Consider the following 19654-nt stretch of genomic DNA (forward strand, 5'->3'; position numbering starts at 1 on the left):
AATATGTGAGATATCTTGTTTTACTAGTTTTTATACCAAGCTATTTTAAATCTGCATTTGGTATCTTTAAAACTTGGAAATGTAATATTGAAGTGCAATATTGTCTTTTGGTATTTTTGTCCTATCATGGTACAAGTGGATGGTATTTTTACCATTTGATCTGCATGAAGTACTGGTTTATTACCCAGAATGGTAAGTATTTTAACCCATGGTCCTTTTTTGTATTACTGTGTTGTTTATACAAATAAACAGAGTATTGGTAGAAATCATACCCTTTTTTTCCTCTGTTGAGTTTATTCATATGTTTGTGTTATTGTCTACACACTGTGACATTTTTGCATGATGTCTTCCCTTGTCAGAACTGTTACATTTTCAGGGGGTAATGTACAGCATTTAATAGAAATAGAGCTGTTTATTGAAATGTTTATGTCAGTCTTTGATTGTTTCTCTACTTTTATGTATGCCTGACCTTGTTTAGCTAACCATGCTGTTATATTTCTGTTAAATGTTATTTTTTTAAATGTACATGCTGTATGCTTTTTACAACTGAAATTGTCTTGTGTTCTATTTTGTGTAGCATTTTTTTACTAAGTTTTATTCCTGAAATATTGTAATTCCCTCTGTTTTGATGTTCAGAATGATGCAAATGAAATGCAGATGTCTGTGTTGAATGCTGCCTTGTCTCGCAGCTGCATTTTTATCTATAGTCCTTGAAACATGTTCTAGACACTGAACATTCAGCTTGTCTCAAGCTGTACCAGAATATATGTGTGTTACCAAATAGAAATACATGTATTTAAGTAAATATATTATTTTTACATATATTATAGCAACAGATGTGTATATGCATCTAACTAGCAAATAGATGTGCACATGCATTTATACATATTTAAACATATCTATCACTGTATACATCCCCTCTGTTTTATTTTAAATACAAAACTATCTATAGTCAAATTATATTGATATCAACTAGAAATACATTGGGAAACAAAACCTTTAGATTTCCTTTTAATACAACAAGTTAACACAGTTTAATATTGTCAACACAATGATGACAACCATTACTATTAGAACTGGATGAATCTGAATATGACTCTATACAGTGATGTTTTATACTGCAATTTATTGACAATGCTTGAGAATTTTATTGCAAAGGCATTGCAGTCTTGTTTTTTGAAAAAAAAAAAACACGTCACAAATGTCAAGCTTTGACTTGTTACTATACATATAACACTTGAATGCAAAATTGTCTGTTTACATAGATAAATCATTTACTATATATTGTGCAGAATATACGTGCTTGTACAGATTGTTTTTGTATTTGTATATACATGACTGTAATGTACACTCGGTCTAGTTTTTAAACCTAGCATTAAACTGAATCCTGCTAATTACATACCTTTTGCAGTACTGTTTACACAGTTAGTGTAAAATTGAAAGTATGCCCTTACACCTGTCGTATACATAATTTTACTGCAGTATTGTATATTTGCTTTATGCTGTGAGAATTAAATGTATGCTTGCCCTTTGGCTGTTACCTAGACGTGACACATTGGTCTTACACATTTGCTTTTTGATTTGATTATTTTTATAAAGCTTTTGTGTTGCCTATAATGTCAAAGTTGTAATAGGAATTGCTTTTTTGAAAAGACGTTTACTGTTACTAGTAGTTATTTGTACCCTCCCTTTTTGTAAAGGGATCTGTATAATTTAACTGCATACTATATCCCATGTACTGACTGTACTCGTATTTACTTGCAAACAGATTATTAATGACATATATGTACAATTGTGACATTTTATTACAATTACTAAACAGGATTAGACTTTTGTGCTTTTTGCTTAATGCTGTACATGAATACTTAACAATAATGTTTTATAAAAACATAAGCCATTTGGCCTGGCAACCAGTCTTGTTTACTTGACCTTATAGATTTCAGTACCAGTAACATTTTATCTTATGCAACATTTTTTTGTAACTACCCATTCCAGCCTGGAAAGATTTGAGCTTACATTACTTTTTTCTTTCTTTTTTTTTTGTGCGCATTCCAGACGCTTAACCCATAACTCCTTTAGCACTTACTCGTACCTTCAGTCATTCATTAAAATATTCTTGCAACTTGATATAAACATTCGTAATTTGCCTAAGTATGCATAATAATGGTTTTGAAGACTGCTTTTGCTGGAGTCTATGCTATTTTTTATGCTATTATACAATTACAAAATATTGTAAGAAACAAAAGAGATATTGACTTAACTAACACATGCTTAAAACAAATATATTTACATGATTTACATTTGCTGTGGTCTGCCTTTTGCTGCACTTTAGATGAAAACAAAATGCATGCATGTCAGTCTTGTGACGTCATGTCTTTTTGCATTTAACTACTCTCATTTGATTTCTATGTCCTAGAACTGCTTTGTTATTTGAAATGGTTTTAAAATCACTATTTAATTGTCTTGCTTTAACTGAATGAAAGTTTGTGCTGTGTACACTTAACCATTTTGTAAAGGTAGAATAGTACATAGTAAATTATTTCTTATCAGCGCAGTTAACTGCTCTTTCTTTAACTCTTTACTAACCAGATTATATTTGTCAGTATTCTGTTTTGCTGACTTTAAAGCTCTTATGCACTTTTGAAAAAGTGTTTGCATATGTTGTCTGAACTTTTTGAACTCACTCTGTGTTTTAGAAGTTTATTAAATGTTTTTGTCAGTTCATCATGAACCTTGTTGCTGCTATCTGTTTTGTAATCTGTAGTGGTTTTATGCCACTTTTGTCTAGCAAGATGTATAGAAGAGTCTGTAAATAACTGACTTGACTGATATTGTAACTCTGAAGTTAACATTTTACATGTGGTGACAGGACATAATACATCTGGTTGGTTACCATTACTTAAATGTTTACTGTCATACCAATCATGTTGCTGTTTAAGATACCAGTCAAACATAATGCATTTACATAAAGCATTGACATCAACTTTACCTAGTAAAGTACTACATGTGCTACAGTTATGTTTATACCAATTTTTAAATCCTGACCATACATGTGCTGGACTGTCATTACTGTCTACCTGAAAGCATCCATTCTGTAGAGTGAGAAACAAAGAAAATAATTAGCAGTTTCTGTGTGGAAGGTGGCCAAATCTTTCGTCGAGAAAGCGTGGAAGTCCCTCGTTGATTCTCCCAAAAGCTGGTCAACACAGCTGGCAGATTCAGCTGTGCAAATGTACAGGACCTGCGAAACTTGCAGAGATGCACTTTTCTGCTACTGGATACTGTGCAGAAGAAGGAGGCAAACATTTGCTTTGCAACTGGACGTACTAACTGAATAAAATGAAAAAGTAGCTGTAGTTGTCACAAGGAGAAACCATGCTTTCTGTCAACTGTGGCTCGCCATTGAAGAATTCTGTACTGCTTTCCTGTTGGTTCCTTCTTGTTATTTACATTTGCATGCAAGCACATCACAGTATATTAACTATTAGTATGAACAGCTACTTTTAAATACTGGATTGTACTAAGTAAAATAAATGCACAGAGGCAAACTGCTTCAGTAAACTGCTTTAGTCAGTATGACATTTCTGTTACATTTGACTTTTGGTTCTACATAAACACAACGCATATGCTGTCAGCTCTCTATAGCAAATTCCCAAAGTCTGTTTATGCATAGTTACATTTATTCCAGAAGGTCTGGTATTTTTCTCAAAGCCTGATGTAATACAGTTCTTTCTTTGTATAACAGTTTTCCTTTGTTCCCTAGTCCTTGGTTCTTTGTAGTTTGATGATCCATGGAAACTCAGTCTTGCACTATCTGAAACTTGGTATTCCAGCACTTTCTGAAACTTGATGTTACATTTCTTTACTTCATGGATGTCCTTGCAGCTGCCATCTACATAATTATTTTTACAGACTTTGTTTTTCAATAACATACTCCTTCACATGGATGCCAAAATCTTAACTATGCTATGCCAGCACATTTACTACTTCTTATTTTTTAGCATTTTATTCTATTTCTAAATTAACCCTTTATATTTCATATTATTCTTGCAGCTTTTATTCAAGCAAATAATCATGCTAGCAGTAGTTTGAAAAGACAGTATATACTATATAGAACAGAGTATTCTTTCAAATGTCAGAACACAGAATTGAATGTCAGCACAGAAGACAAATGTTGTCAGAAAGGTAACACAGTATAGGTTCCAGGGTGCATATGTTCTTTTGTGTGTAATAGCCTAACAAATACAAGGGCTTCTTTAAGCCCAGCCATGCATCCATAAACACTGTCAAGGTCTGATACTATTGATAACTAAGCAAGGTTTTGGGAACTGAAACATCTACAAGCCGGGGCATGGGGGTTGAACCATCCACAGTTTTCCTGTGTCCATCAGAGACATTGGTCCACAAGCAGGTATGATTGTCCTGTTCCCCATCCAATTGTGTAACTTGCACTTGATTTGTGTTAGGGTGCAACTCTTCTGCACATGGATGGGGAGCCTGTTCCATATAGCCGTAGTCTCTGGGTTACATACCTGTCTCTCCAGCATGTCCTATAGATACCACAAGCAAGGTGTAGGTATGTAGAACAGGTAATTCTTGTGCTACTTGTTGCGTGGGTTTGCAAGAGGTCCACAGTGAGGTCTGATACTCCTCCACCCCAAAACATGTAGGAGACAGAATACGCGGATAAGCATGTAGGAGACAGAATACACGGATAGGGCCTTGACATGGTCTGCATAGGACATGTTACATACATCATGTACTGCTTTACTGAGGTACCTCTGTGGATGTTTCAGTTGTTGGATATGCCTGGTTACTTACATACCAAAGGTGGCATTGCATCAATGATAGATCTGATGAATGCCGCTTACAGTGGAAAAATAGCTTCCTTGGATTTACATGCCATACCTTTGATTATAGATTGTGCAGCATAGAATGATGTCCACAATATTACAGACACATGACGCTCAAAGGCTAGATCACTATCTGTGTCCATAAGTCACTGACTACTCTGTCAACTGTTCGAGGTCTGCTGGCAATACGATAGTTACCAGGGGTGGTTAACTTCCCAAAGGATAGTATTGCATATTTCTTGGTATTTAGTGTTAGCCTATGGCTGTGACAACAACTGTATGTCTGTGTAGCCCCTGCTGGAGAATGTTTGTGTCAGTGTGAGATTCAATGACAGCTCCTCATTTGCATGAAGTCTGTGATGTCTATAATGTTGGATTGTGTGTCGGCTTGACTTATTGGCTTATAGTTTGGTCCTCCATAAGATGTTGCTCTATGTGTTGATATGTGAGTTGTTTTCACAGAGGGGCTGCTGAGGATATTGGTAATCTGGAACTTTCTCTACGAGGTGTTTGTGATTTATGTAGGTTACATGGCAATGCCTCAGCTCCTGTCTGCTTTGGATTTTGAATGATGGGTGCAGCCTGTGTACCACTGACTACCTTAGTGACATTAGGAGTACTTTTATGTGATAGCTTTGCCTCCAGTGACATTGTGTATATACATCTCTCACATACCATATCAGTTTGTTTGATAATGAAGTGGTTATCGGTAAACATGGGGTGATTTCTACATTGCCTGTGGATGCCCATATCCACCAGGGTGGTAAAGGTCACAGCGGGAATCCTTATATCCATGTTAAAAGATCCTTTATTATTGATTAAACAGTTGTATTGAGAATATCACTTAATGTCACAAGTATCTGTTCCACAACTAAGGGGACAATGCTTGACATGCCTGTGGAAAATACGGTCCAGACCGCAGAATCCTTTATAAACGCATTCTATGAACACCTTCAGGAATGCATGGATCATGCGATCCCAAATAAAACCAAGACCCAATCCTCCAAAGGCAGACGTCCTGTCTGGTGGACCCCAGCCATAAACAAACTATACAATAGAAGGAGGAAGCTACTAAATGATAGAGCAAAATCCCAAAAAGGGAAGGCATCACTGATCAGTATTAGCAAAAAACTACGGGCACACATAAAATTGTCTAAGGCCAGCTTGAGAGAAAATTGCACAGGACACTAAGGATAATCACAAGGCTTTCTTTACTTATGTTAGGAACCTGGGTGGTAATTCCCAGATATGCTCAGAATTAGTCCAAAATGACAAAAATACACGAACCCACAGACATTGCCAACATCCTAGCTGACAAGTTCAGCGCAAACTTCTCCCACCAAAAGGGCAAATATCTATCCCAGCAGAGTGCTGCCCCTGACATCTCAGATGCTCAGGTAAGAGCCGCCCTCTCCAAAGCAAAAAACACAGCATCAATGGGACCAGATGGTGTCCCGGGCTGCGTGCTACATGAACTCCAAGAAGAGCTAAACCCAAACGTAAAACTACTGTTCAATCTCAGCCTTACTACAGGATATGTGCCCAAAGATTGGCGTACAGCAACAGTGGTCCCTCTCCATAAAGGTGGTGCCTCAATGGATCCTGGAAACTATCGCCCCATAAGCTTGACTAGCTTGGTCTGCAAAGCTATGGAAAGGATCATCATGGACCTCATAAATAAAGATATTGGGGACCTACAAACACTGGATCCTACCCAATTCGGCTTTGTTAAGGGCAGATCCTGCCTCTTAAACCTGGTTGATTTCTTTGAAACAGTCACCAAGGCCATTGATGAGGGGAAGGTGGTCCACACAGCCTACCTGGACCTTGCAAAAGCCTTCGATACAATACCCCACTCGGGCATTATAGATAAGCTCACCAGCTTAAATATAAACCCCTATGTCACTAGATGGATTGCAAACTGGCTCAAGGACAGAACCCACATAGTTAGAATTGCTGGAGCCATGTCAGACTCCAAACCAGTTACAAGTGGTGTCCCACAAGGCTCAGTCCTGGGACCTCTCTTGTTCGGTATATATTTCTCGGAGGTACAGGCCAACACGGAAGGACTGTGGCTGACCAAGTTCGCAGATGACTGCAAACTGGGTGCCATAATCGACTCTCCAGTCGACACAAGCATCCTCCAAAAGGGCCTCATAGAAACAGACAACTGGTGCCAGAGCCATAGCCTCAAGCTAAATGCCAAAAAGTGTATAGTCATCCCCTTTGGCAAAAACAAAGTTCCCACAAATTACCACATAGGTGGTAATCCATTAAGTACAGAAGAAGTAATTAGGGACCTGGGGACCCAAGTTGATAGCAATCTCTCATTTGACAACCACGTGGCCAAAGTGGTTAGAAAAACATTTTATATAGCCCACCTAATCATGAAGGGATTCACATCTAGATCAGGGGACGTCATCGTGCCTCTTTACTCATCCTTCATCAGGCCCATAATTGAGTACAATGCCCCTTTTGGGATGTACCTTACCAGACACCTGCAGCAACTGGAAAGACCCCAAAAGTCCCTCACCAAGAGGATCAAAGGGCTCAAACAGATGCCATATGCTGCCGGTTAAAGAAACTCCAGCTCTACTCAGTGGCATACCGCCTGTTCAGAGGCGATCTGTGCCTGACGTATAAAGCCATGTCCAACCCGGAATTAATGGACATGCTGCACCTCAGAAAATCAATCCCATCGAGCTACGCGCTCGAGAGACTTGAACCTCAGCACTGAAATAAATAGGACATGCTGGAGGGACAGATTCATAACCCAGAGGCTCCCTTCACTCTGGAATAAAATCCCAGTCCAGATTAGGCAGAGTCCTCATTGCCTCTCTTCAAGAGGAATCTTGATGAGTGGATGGGAGATCGTAGGTTTACCCCGGGTATCACTTCTGTGTCACTGTTAGACAGAGGCACAGTATACTAACCTCGAAAAAGGGCATAGCAAAATAAATTTAAAATGGGTGGCGAAAGCCAAACACATTCTGGCTAGGCTTATAAATGCCCTAGGGCAGATAGCCTAGTATGAACCTATGACAATGCATGCTGGTTGTCCTGTGTGCAACTTGGTACTGGAGATAATGCCATTATGGTATCTGAGAAAAATGTCATCCAAGGCGTCTGAGTCTCTACAGAGCACTCCCAAACACTGGAAAGGAAGCTGATATGTACATCCTGTAAAGTTAAGGATGGAGTATTTAGGCAGTTATTCTTTAGTTACATACTAATCAAGCAGTGCATACTGAAAACAAACAATTACCTTGTGAAGAATGCTGAAAACAGGGGAGTCACCTGAACTGCTGCTGCCTGTTTACTACTACTACTGGTCTCAACACTGCCTCACTCTGGTGGGATACAAAACTCCTATTCTTTGTCTCTCACCAGAAGCAAAATGGTAGCACCAAGCTCAAGATAGGAAACAGGCCACAGCTTGTTTGTTGACCCACACACCGGTCTCACATGATGGCAATGCTCTGCAAGCCTGTTGTAGCCTTTTCCAGGTAGATGCCTTGATTAGCAACCAGACCAATCATTTGACATTTGCATGTATTATGCCTTGGGTTTCGAGGGTCATAACATTTGACTAGGGTACTGACCTGATGGTGATTAGGAGCACAGCTGCTGCATCACAATATAAGGTTAAGTCTCATGTGACATAGATGTCCAAGGTAGCTTTATCAAGCTCCACAGTAGCAGTGATCCATGTTAGGTAACAGTTTCACAGCAATTCATGCAGCCTGCCCTTCAACAGTGTAATGGTGGTGATCTGCATGACATGGATGTGAGGCCTACTGTAGAGGGGTAGCCACCTTTGGACAATGTCTCTGTCCCTCTCACATGTCCTAGGTATGTCATACTGTACATTTATGTTCCCAGAACACTAAACTGTGTTCCCACATCATTTCACACAACATCCATTTGCTGTCTGGTTGTTTGACAGACATTGTAGACTTGCAAGGCTAATGTAATGACTGCATAGTTGGATATGTTTTCAGTACATGCACAGCCATGCACAACTTCACTGCACAGAGTGCCTACCAGAGTGCCTACAGAAAGTGTGTTTGAGGCTGTGAACCCCAAGGTGTAGCAGCATGACTCTTACTTTGCTGAAGTTGTACATTGTCACATTTGTAAGTATGCTATTGGGACTCTGCCTAATAACAGGATTATAGGTCATACAAGTGCCACAAGTCTGGCAAAGCAGCATACACAATCTACCATGTTATCCCATACTGTTAGGTACTGTTTTACCCTAGAATGACACCATAAAGGTAATAACATGTTACATGTAAGCATCTGTCAGGCCACTGCCTAACCATGGCCTTTTGTGATGTATACATAAACAATAATCTACTGCAAATGGCATTATCTCTGACTGTTGCAGAGATGTTGACAGCCTCCCCAAACTTCTATTCCTACTCCATACAAACACAGCATGTGAAAGATGCATGTGGATTACAAACCTTGAATCTATGCTCTCTCACACACCTGTCAGTACATATGACAATGAGCAGGGTGCCAACATGCCCACCTCACCTCCTACTCCACCCAAACACATATCATACAAACCTACATATGCGGAGGTCTGCACCAGAAACATACCTAAACACTAGACACCCTCACAAACAGTAGACATAGTAGCTAATGCACCATTGTCTCACTGGTCAAACCCTTACTGAAAAACACAAATTCAAACATATTAGTCATAGTTGATTACATCGTGAGTCACATTGATTTCCCTCTCACCAGGCTAATTTAGGGAAAGGTCATGGTTAGCTGTCTATGAAGTGCCAGGATACAACATGTCACACATACACTCAAGTCCATCAACAACAGGTAATGTTATGACTACATCATTTTTTATTTTTTATTTATTTATTTTATTTTACATTTGTTGACTGGGATAGTCTGACTGGATACATGTCCATTTTCAGTGGAGGCCCGGGGAGAAAAGCTCCAAAGGTATACATATACAATCATTACAATGTCATATAGAACAGGAGTAATCATAACATAAAACAAATATAACACATTTTACAGTCTAGTTAAATTTATGGAAATATACCACATTTTATAGTGCAGTTAAATTTGTACAGTCTAACAATCGTGTCTATATCACGTTATCGAAAGTTTACTTAATTGAATCAATAAAGGTTGAACTTTATTGATCGATTAAGTAAAACATCGAATAACGTAAAAAAAAAAACAAATAAAAAAAAATAAATGGTGTAGGCAGGGGGCAAGCCCCCCTGCAACCCCCCTACTTAAATATACCAACAACGATACCGCACTACATTGAGGTAAACGGAAATCTCCCCTTACGGAGATTTCCGTTTACTTGCACAATGTTCTTCACTTTCAATATTGTCATGCCGACAATATCAGACTCGATATTGTCAGCTTACGACAACATGAAGTAGACCCTAACAATCTTCTAAACTGGCTTAACCAAAGATATTTGAGTACCACTTACAGACATAGGATTGGTACACCCGTATGCATAGAAATTTAGTCAAGCTTGGAGCAGGGACATATCCATTGAGGCTTCAAATACTCCTTGAGAGCTATTTTAAATTGAGATAGGGTGGTATCCAGGGTAATGTTAGCAGGAAGGGAATTCCAAATTTTGCCAGCAGAGTTGGCAAACAGGGAGTCAGCAGCTGAGTTGTTGGATTTAATGGTTTGCACTGATAGTCTATTGGATGACTGGAGTGATCTGGAGATGGAGTGGGGATAGGTGATGTTTTTCAGGGCAGGAGTATTATCTGGTTGGTTAAGTGCTTTGTGAGCCACAATGAGTTGATTATACTAAATCTGCCTGGGAAGCTCTAGCCATCCGAGATAATTTAGATATTTACTATGATGTGTTCTATAGGGTAGACCAGTTGCAAATCTAGCTAAGTTATTATAACAGCTTCAGAGTTTGTTAAGATCAGATTTATTTAGGTTAGCAAGTTAGGGGGAGGCATAGTAGAGTTTAGATAGTACAATAAAAAACAAACAGAAGAAGCTCGCCACAGCTGTTTTATGTCACTATTTAATCCAAGTTAAAAGCATGTGCAGGATCCAAATGATAAGTAAGCGCTTTCACGTTGTAATAAACGCTTCATCAGACTTCCAAAACATGATTAATTAACATCTCCCATATCCTTTATAACTTATTCAAAAATTCATTTAACCCAATCATCTGATAGAAGTCATTATGACATCGTATGAATTAATTAACCATTTAAAACTATATGGAACCATTTCTAAAACCTAGCATTTACAGGAACAAAAACAAAGTGTCATTCACTTCATCTTTTCTAAAACTAATTTGTGCGATTAAACACCACATACATAAATATCAGCAGCAGTGCATATTTCATATGCATATATGAAAATAAAAGTCCATCATAAGTACATATAAAAATGAAACCATTCCTATAAATATATGTAAAAAAAAAAAAAATTTTTTTTTAAATATTCTCATATAAACATATATTAGTCACATCATAAGCATACTAATTTATGCATTCCTAGCCTTTTAAAAGGCTAGGAATGCATAAATTAGTATGTTTGTGATGTGACTAATATATGTTTATGTGAGAATATTTAAAAAATGTTTTTTACATGTATTTCACATTTATTTATAGGAATGGTTTCATTTTTATATGCACTTATGATAGACATAAAACAGCTGTGGCAAGCTTCTTCTGTATGTTTTTTATTGTTTCTGGACTTTGTTCTGAAGAAGCACCTTGCTCAGGACTGACAGGATAGTTTTTATAGGAGTTTAGAGAGTAGATGGGAGTGGGCAGTGGAGGTTCTAGCATATGGGGTAAGGAATGACTTTATCCTATATAGTGAGCCCAGTTTTCTGTTAATGGTTTTGATTGTTTTGTTGACGTGCACATCAAACTTAAGATTGTTGTCTATAATAACTCCTAGCAGTTTTGTATGGGCATCTGGAGAGATAATGGTACCGTTATTAGCCTTAATGGAGAGAGATAATGCCATGGATCTTTGAGTGAGGATGAAAAGTAGGAGCTTTGTTTTATTAGGATTTAGAATCAGACAGTGAACAGCAAGCCAGTTCTCTACTAGGTTGAAAGTTCTCTGAGTTAGTGATAGCAGCTCTGTTTGTGAGGTGCTAGTGCAGATCAACGTTGAGTCATTTGCATATTGAATGCAGATGGCTTCAGGGATTACAGTGTGGAGGTCACTGATAAAAATGGAAAACAGAAGTGGTCACAAGATAGACCTCTGTGGGACACCTAGAGTGTTGGGTAGGAGGTTTGAGAGTCTGTTCTGCCATAAGACGGATTGTTGTCTATTGTGCAGGTAGGATTCAAACTATTGGAGAGAGTGATTACCTAGGGACATTGTTGCCAGGGTGTTGATGAGAAGATGGTGGTTAACCATGTCAAAAGCCTTGGACAGGTCCAAGAAAAGGGCTGAAGATAGCTTGTTGTTGTTCCTGTTATAGTTTATTGCATTAGAGAAGCTGAGGAGAGCTGTGGTGGTACTGTGATATGGTCTGAAGCCATGCTGGGAGTTAGCCAGTAGTTTGCTTTGGGTTAGAAAGTACAGGAGTTGTTTATGGATGCATTTTTCCATTATTTTTGCCAGAGATGATAAGATGGCTATGGGTCTATAATTGGATAACTCAGAAGAGTTACCAGCTTTGTGGAGGGGTATGACACACAATATTTTCCAGATAGAGGGGACTGAGGTTTCTGATATGGACAGATTAATTAGAATGGAAACAGAGTACACTATGGTATCAGCAGCATTTTGCAAATATTCGGCTGGGAGAAGGTCTGCAGCTAGGGTAGTAGGTTTTAATTTTTTGAGTAGTGAACGAATGAAAGATGTAGAGACTGGTTGGAAGCTAAAGGAGGGCTGGGAGCTGGGGGTGCTATCCAGTGGGTTAGAGGAGTTAAGGGGTATTTGGCTTGCAAGGGCTTGAATGGTTTCAGTAAAGAAATTATTAAAGGTGTTAGCAACATCCTCTGGTAGTTTATCGGTAGAGGCTGAGGGAGGTGGAGTGGTGATTTGACCTGGGTGCAGTAATTTATTTATCCCTGCCCAGAATTTTTGGGGGTTATTTTGGTTCCCTTGTTGGAGATGGGGGTAGTAGTTTTTTTTATCTAATAGAATAGCTTGTTTTGTCTCATTTCTTAGTTGTCTAAATTTGGTTTGATTTATAGGGTCTTTTGTAGCACGCCATGTTGACCATGCCTTATTTCTGACTATGATTTTTTTTAGTTTCTTTGGAGAGCCACAAGGCAGCTTTTGTTTTTACCCTCATGGAATGAGCGAGAGCATGAGAATCGAGGATGTTGAGAAATTTATTGTTAAAGTGGGAGACAGCTTCCTCTAGGGGCAGGTGCTTTAGGGCAGCCCAGTTGCATGCCCTAAGTTCATCCTGAAACTTGCTAGGATTGAAGCTTTTACTATTTCTTATTGTTCTGTAGATGGGTTGCTGAGAGTCATTAGATTTGTGTTTGCAGATAAAGGTAAGAAAGTGGTCGCTGAGGTCATCGCAGATGGCTCCCAAAGAATACATTTGGTGGTAGCTATTGATTAGTATCCAATCCAGTATACTATCTTTTTGGTTGAGTTTCCCTTTCCTGGTGGGGGTGGATGTAACGTGTGTGAATCCATGCAGGTTTACATGGGTGGTAGGAGATTGAGAGGAACAAGTGTTCCAGTCAATGTTAAGGTCTCCTCGTACAATGGTTTCTTGTGGATAGTTACTAGCTAACCAGTGAAGGATGTCTTCTAGGGAACTGGTATTATTCCCTGGTGGAATATACACACAGACTATGTTTATGCTTTTGTTTTTGTTAATTTGGAGCTTGGTAGAGATTATTTCTGCCTTATTGAACTGGGGTGGTTGACTGGGGTCTAAGGTAACATTTAGTGTAGATTTGAAGAGTACAGCTACCCCCTCCCCCTTCCTGGTGGAGCAATCGAGTTTAAGTATATTATACCCATGTGGTAGTATTTCATTATCCGAGGTTGATAGTTTCAGCCAGGTTTCAGTTAGGCATAGAATATCAGGGGAATGGACATGTGTGAGGGCATGCAGATTGTGTACTTTGTTATTTATGCTTTGTATATTTAATTGGCAGATCAGGAGGGAGTTTGGGGCCTTATTATTAGATAGTGATATAACTGGATTAGTTGTAACGGAAGTTGCTTTATCTAAGGTGGCAGGGCCAGGGTTTGGATGAACATCTCCATCCATTGCTAGGTTATTACATATAATTGCTATAACTTTCAGGATTTTGTTTAAAATTTTTTGATAGCATTTAGATTTTGAGCTGAGTTCCTGTTGGTGTGTAAGACTTGAGACATACCTCTCTAAACTGTGTAATGACAGACATGACTGAGATTTCGCACTATGTGTCTCAGGCAGGTATGGCCTTGGCCATCAGCTGCATTTTACCTTCACTTAGGATGATGCCTCAATACAAATAGAAGATGATTGACTTCAATAATAGGTTCAGCTTCTGTTGTCAGTCTGAGGGGATTCACTATCTGTCAGCCTGGGATGACATGCTCAACAGACCTCGATGCTTTGCCACAGATAGTCTTCCTCTGTCATCCCTGGAATTGCAGCTACTGGGCAAAGCTATTGCCACCCAATAGTGCCCTTTTTAGGTGGTGTCTCAAGGACAAAACTTCCAATGTAAAAATCCCTTGTACAAACAACCTCAAGGTTATGCTGCTAAACACTAGGAGTGTCAAAAGGAAACTGCACTCATTGGAAGCTGTCCTCACCTTGGAACACATAGACCTTTGTGCAGTCACAGACATCTGGTTCAAGGCTGCAGAGAGCACCACAGCCATACTAGACTACACCTCCTTCCACACGTGCAGAACTGAAACTGAAGGTGTGCAGACTAATGGTGGTGGTGTATAAATATTCATAAAGGATACATACACACCCACATTGGTTACACAGTATGATTCCTTGGATACACTTCAGGTGCTATTGACTGTTTGTAGGGTACCTATTCAAGTCAGTGCCAGCTACAAGAGCCGCTCCATGAATCAGGATACCCATTTTGCTTATTTGGATCTACATGAGTCTATTAAGATACATCTGGATACCATGGTTTGGGGTGACTTTTACTACCCACCAACTGGGTAGATTACTCATGCTCAAACTCACTTGCCCAAAGGTTACTCAACTTCATTAACTCCAATGCCCTGGACCAGCTGGTTGACACCCCCACAAGGGGAGCTAATATATGGATCGGGTGCTTACCAATATGGGTGACCACTGTAGCACCTCCACTGTGAGGTCCTCCCTGGTGAGATCTGACCACAAATCGGTCTCATTCAAAGTAGTTATCACATCTGACACCCCCCCCCTTGCAGGAAATACACTAAAGAAATTCATCAATCCAGATTCTAACCTCCTATGGGATGGTAAAAATAGCTTCACTGCACCTCCTCCCTCAGATGTAACTGGCAACTATACTGAGCTGTATAACAATGCTTTATACAAACACCTGTATGACTGCATTGACTCGGTTGTACCTGACATGAGCACAACAAGCTTTTCATGGTAAAGCAAACCTGCCTGGTGGACAACTGCTGGTACCAGGCTTTAAAGTAATAGGAAGCCATTGCTGTCTAAGGGTAGAAGGGAGGGAGCCCTCCTAAACTGGAAACACTCCCTCCTCAGCTTAAACTAGCAAATAACAGTTGTTGTGAAGTCCTCCAAAACAAAGTATGTGTACAAATTAGCCTCCTTCACAAAAGACAACCACAAGGCATTCTATAGTTACATCTGTAACCTAAAAGGAAAGGCCCACATTTGTGCTGAACTTGTAATTAATGTTACTACATGTACAGAGCCTGTTGACATAGCTAACCTGTTGGCTGACAGGTTCTGTGAAACCATCACTCCCCTGTCCCCACCACATCCCCCCATGACATCCCTACCATCTGTCCCCTATCTTGTATATCTAAAGAGCAGGTCAAAAATGGCCTTTCTAAGGACAAAATCACAGCATCTATGGGGTCTGATAACATCCCAGGCTGAGTCCTACATAGACTCCAACATGGAGTACTAACACTATTAGGAACTCTTTGCAATCATAGTGTAACCACCGGCTTTGTCCCAGCTGATTGTAAAACAGCCACTGTTATCCCCTTACACAAAGATGGTGCATCTACTGACCCTGGAAACTATATACCTATTAGCCTGAGTAGCCATATGTGCAAGCCATTGTGGCAAATCATTACAGACCTTATCAACAAAGATATACGTAATCTCCACAGTTGACCCTACAGAGTTTGGATTTGTCAAAGGGAAATCATGTCTGTTATACATACTGGACTTATTTGAAACAGTCAACAAGGACCTGGATGAGGGGAAGTCTGTGCATACAGTCTCTCTGGACTTAGCCAAAGCATTTGACACTATCCCCCACTCAGCCATCATTGACAAACTCACCCAGCTAGGCATCAACCCTTATATCATTAGATGGTCATTGACTCCCTCAGTGATAGAAGTTATATAGTTAAAATCGGGGACTCCACCTCCAATAGCAGAGATGTAACCAGTGATGTTCCACAGGGTTAAGTCATGGGTCCTCTACTGTTTGGAATCAATTTCTTCAAAGTGCAAGCACAAAGTAAATGTCTGTGGCTGAAAAGGTTTGCTGATGCCTGCAAACTGGGAGTGGACATAGAATCTCCAAAGTATGTCAACATCCTGCATGAGGGTCTTACATGAACAAATGATTGTTGTCAAAGTCATGGCCTTAAAAGCAATGCAAATATATGAATTATCATTGCTTTTGGTAACAATGATGTTCCTGCTAAATACCACATCAATATCAACACCTGACATACATACTCAGGGGTGGGAGACCTGGGCACACAGGTCAACATCTAACTTACCTTAGATCACTATGTCTCCACAGTGGTAAGAAGGACATTTTATCATGCTCATGTAAAAAGTGAGGGCATTGTCTGTAGAAAAATAAGTTGTTATAACCTCCATGTACTCTTCCCTCAGTAAACCAATAGTTGAGTGCAATGGCCCATTTGGTATGTAACTTTCTAAGCACCTGTGGCAATTGGAGAGACCACATAGGTTCCCCAAAAGGGGAATTCAGGTCTTCAGCGTCTGTCCATGGGAATGATCTGATATCACTGTCACTTTAGTGTGTGTCATACAGACTACTCAGAGGTGATCTCTGCCTTACATATGAGGCAATTTCTGACCCTGCTGTACTGGAAATGCTGCATGTCCGTAAGTCAAATGGTACACAAGTTACTTGCTGTCTAGACCTTAACCTGGTATGTGACATTAATACAATCTGCTGGAGTGAGACAATTGTCTACCAGCATTTAAAACACCTTTGAAACAGACTCCCACATCTTGTCAAACAGAGCACCTCATTGGCCCTCTTTAGATGTAATCTGTATGATTGGATAGGTGACTGTAATTTCATCATGGCAGTTTCACCTGTGTTCCTCCTGGACAGGGGTAATATATGCTTATAGTGTAAATAAGGGTAACAACTTGGCTAGGATTTTAAGGGCCCTAGGGCCATTAGCCTAGTAAATTCCAATAAGCCTATGATCCCATAGGCTGATGTAAAATGCTCTGACAAGCATCCACACACACACAAACTTGGCTGCAGTGAGAATAGTACAACAACCTATTTATGTCTACAGAACACTGCACGGTATATATATATATATATATATATATATATATATATATATATGCACACACACACACACACACACACACACACACACACACACACACAGTTGTCTGGAGTGAGATTAAAACCCCATACCTATCTAGTTTTATACACTACAGATCAGATTATTTTTTGCACACACCACTGCTTAAGTCCGACATTAGTATGGCTTTAGGTAGCCTTATCGTAGATGACATCAGTAGGCCTTCTGGAGGACAAGAGTTTTGAGGCCTGCGTCACCTGCTGGGCCTAAAACCCTGCCTGTTTGCAAGTCAGTGTGTGATTTATGTTTGTTTTTAGGAAGTTGCACATACACACCCAAACACAGTAAGTGGGTTGAAGTGAGACTAGAACCCCTAAATATCTAGTCTTACACACTCTCATAGTACTTATTGCATGCACCATGGCTTACGTATTATGTTAACATGGCTTTAGGTACTCTTATGATAGATGACATCAGCAGGCCTTGTGGTGGATCAGAGTTTGGAGGCCTGCATTAACTGCACGAGCAATGCCAGTTTTGAAGTTAGTGTGTTATGCACACTTGCTCTTTGGGGGATATATACACACCTAGCAAGTGGGCTGGAATGAAATTAGAACACCTTCTTATCTAGTGTTACATACTACAGATCACAGTACTTATTGCACATGCTATGGCTTAAGTCTAACATTAACATAGCTTTAGGTACTCTTATAATAAATGACATCAGCATGCCTTGTGGAGGATGAGAGTTTGGAGGCCTGCATCAAGCACAAGAGTGCAAAACAATGTCAGTTTTGAAGTCAGTATGGTATGCACACTTGCTCTTTGGGGGGATATATACACACACTCGCACACACATACAGTAAGTGGGCCAGAGTGAGATTAGAACCCATACCTATCTAGGCTAACACACTACAGTTTACAGTATTTGTCACACTTGCAATGGCTTACGTCTGACATTAACATGGCTTTAGGTACTCTTATGGTAGATAACATTAGCAGGCCTTGTAGAGGCCTGCATCCTCTTCAAGGGCAAAAAAAGTGCAAAGGAATGCCAGTTCTGATGTCAGGGTGGTATTCACACTTGTTCTTTGGGGAGGTATGTACAGACACACGCACACCAAGTGGCCTGGAGTGAGATTAAAACCCCTACCTATTTAGTCTTCATACATTACAGATCACAGTACTTAATGCACATGTCACAGCTTAAGTCCAACATTAATATGGCTTTACGTACTGTAGATGACATCAACAGGCCTTGTGGAGGACAAGAGTTTGGAGGCCTGCATCAACTGCAAGGTCCCAAAAGTGCAAAACAATGCCAGTTTTGAAGTCAGAGAAGTATTCACACTTGTTCTTTGTGTATATATATATATATATATATATATATATATATATATATATATATATACACACACACACACACACACACACACACATATACACATGGGCTAGAGCAAGATTAGAACCCTTACCTACCTAGTGGTTGCACAGTATAGATCTCAGTATTTAACGCACATGCCACAGGTCAAGTCTGCTTTGTAAATTACTGCAGGTGAAGTAATCCTGTATATCATAAACAAGCCCTATGTTGAACAGCTTGGGAGGCTTGCAGAGTCACATTGCTTTCTATTGTCATTTGCAGGTACTAGCCTAACAGTCAGAAAACTATTTTCTAGTCTACCTATGTGACAACAGCACCCATTTTGGGCATATATGTCTGTTTGTATTTTGATGGGTAAGGCTGTGGCAAAACAAAATTAGTCCTGGTTTGACAATATATGTACGTATTCATATAAGATGCCATACATTTTCAAGGTTTCCACATGCTGCCATAGTGAGACATAGTATGACTTACCACTGCTATTCTCACTTAACTAACACATAATATGTAAGTTCAAATTGTGCATTACTGTCCTGATGCTGTGTGGCATACTAACTGTGTGAAATACTCACAGCATAGATGATTTATATTTATGGTAGTTACAAGGGGACAGTGCTGTTTTAAGGGGTGAGGGAACAAAAAACATGTTTTCCTAGGACATACACTAGTCTGACTGCCATTTAACCTCACTTTCTGACATGCCCCT

Source organism: Protopterus annectens, chromosome 10.part0 (assembly GCF_019279795.1).
Source record: "Protopterus annectens isolate FY-2018-M chromosome 10.part0, PAN1.0, whole genome shotgun sequence".
Classification (NCBI taxonomy): domain Eukaryota; kingdom Metazoa; phylum Chordata; order Ceratodontiformes; family Protopteridae; genus Protopterus; species Protopterus annectens.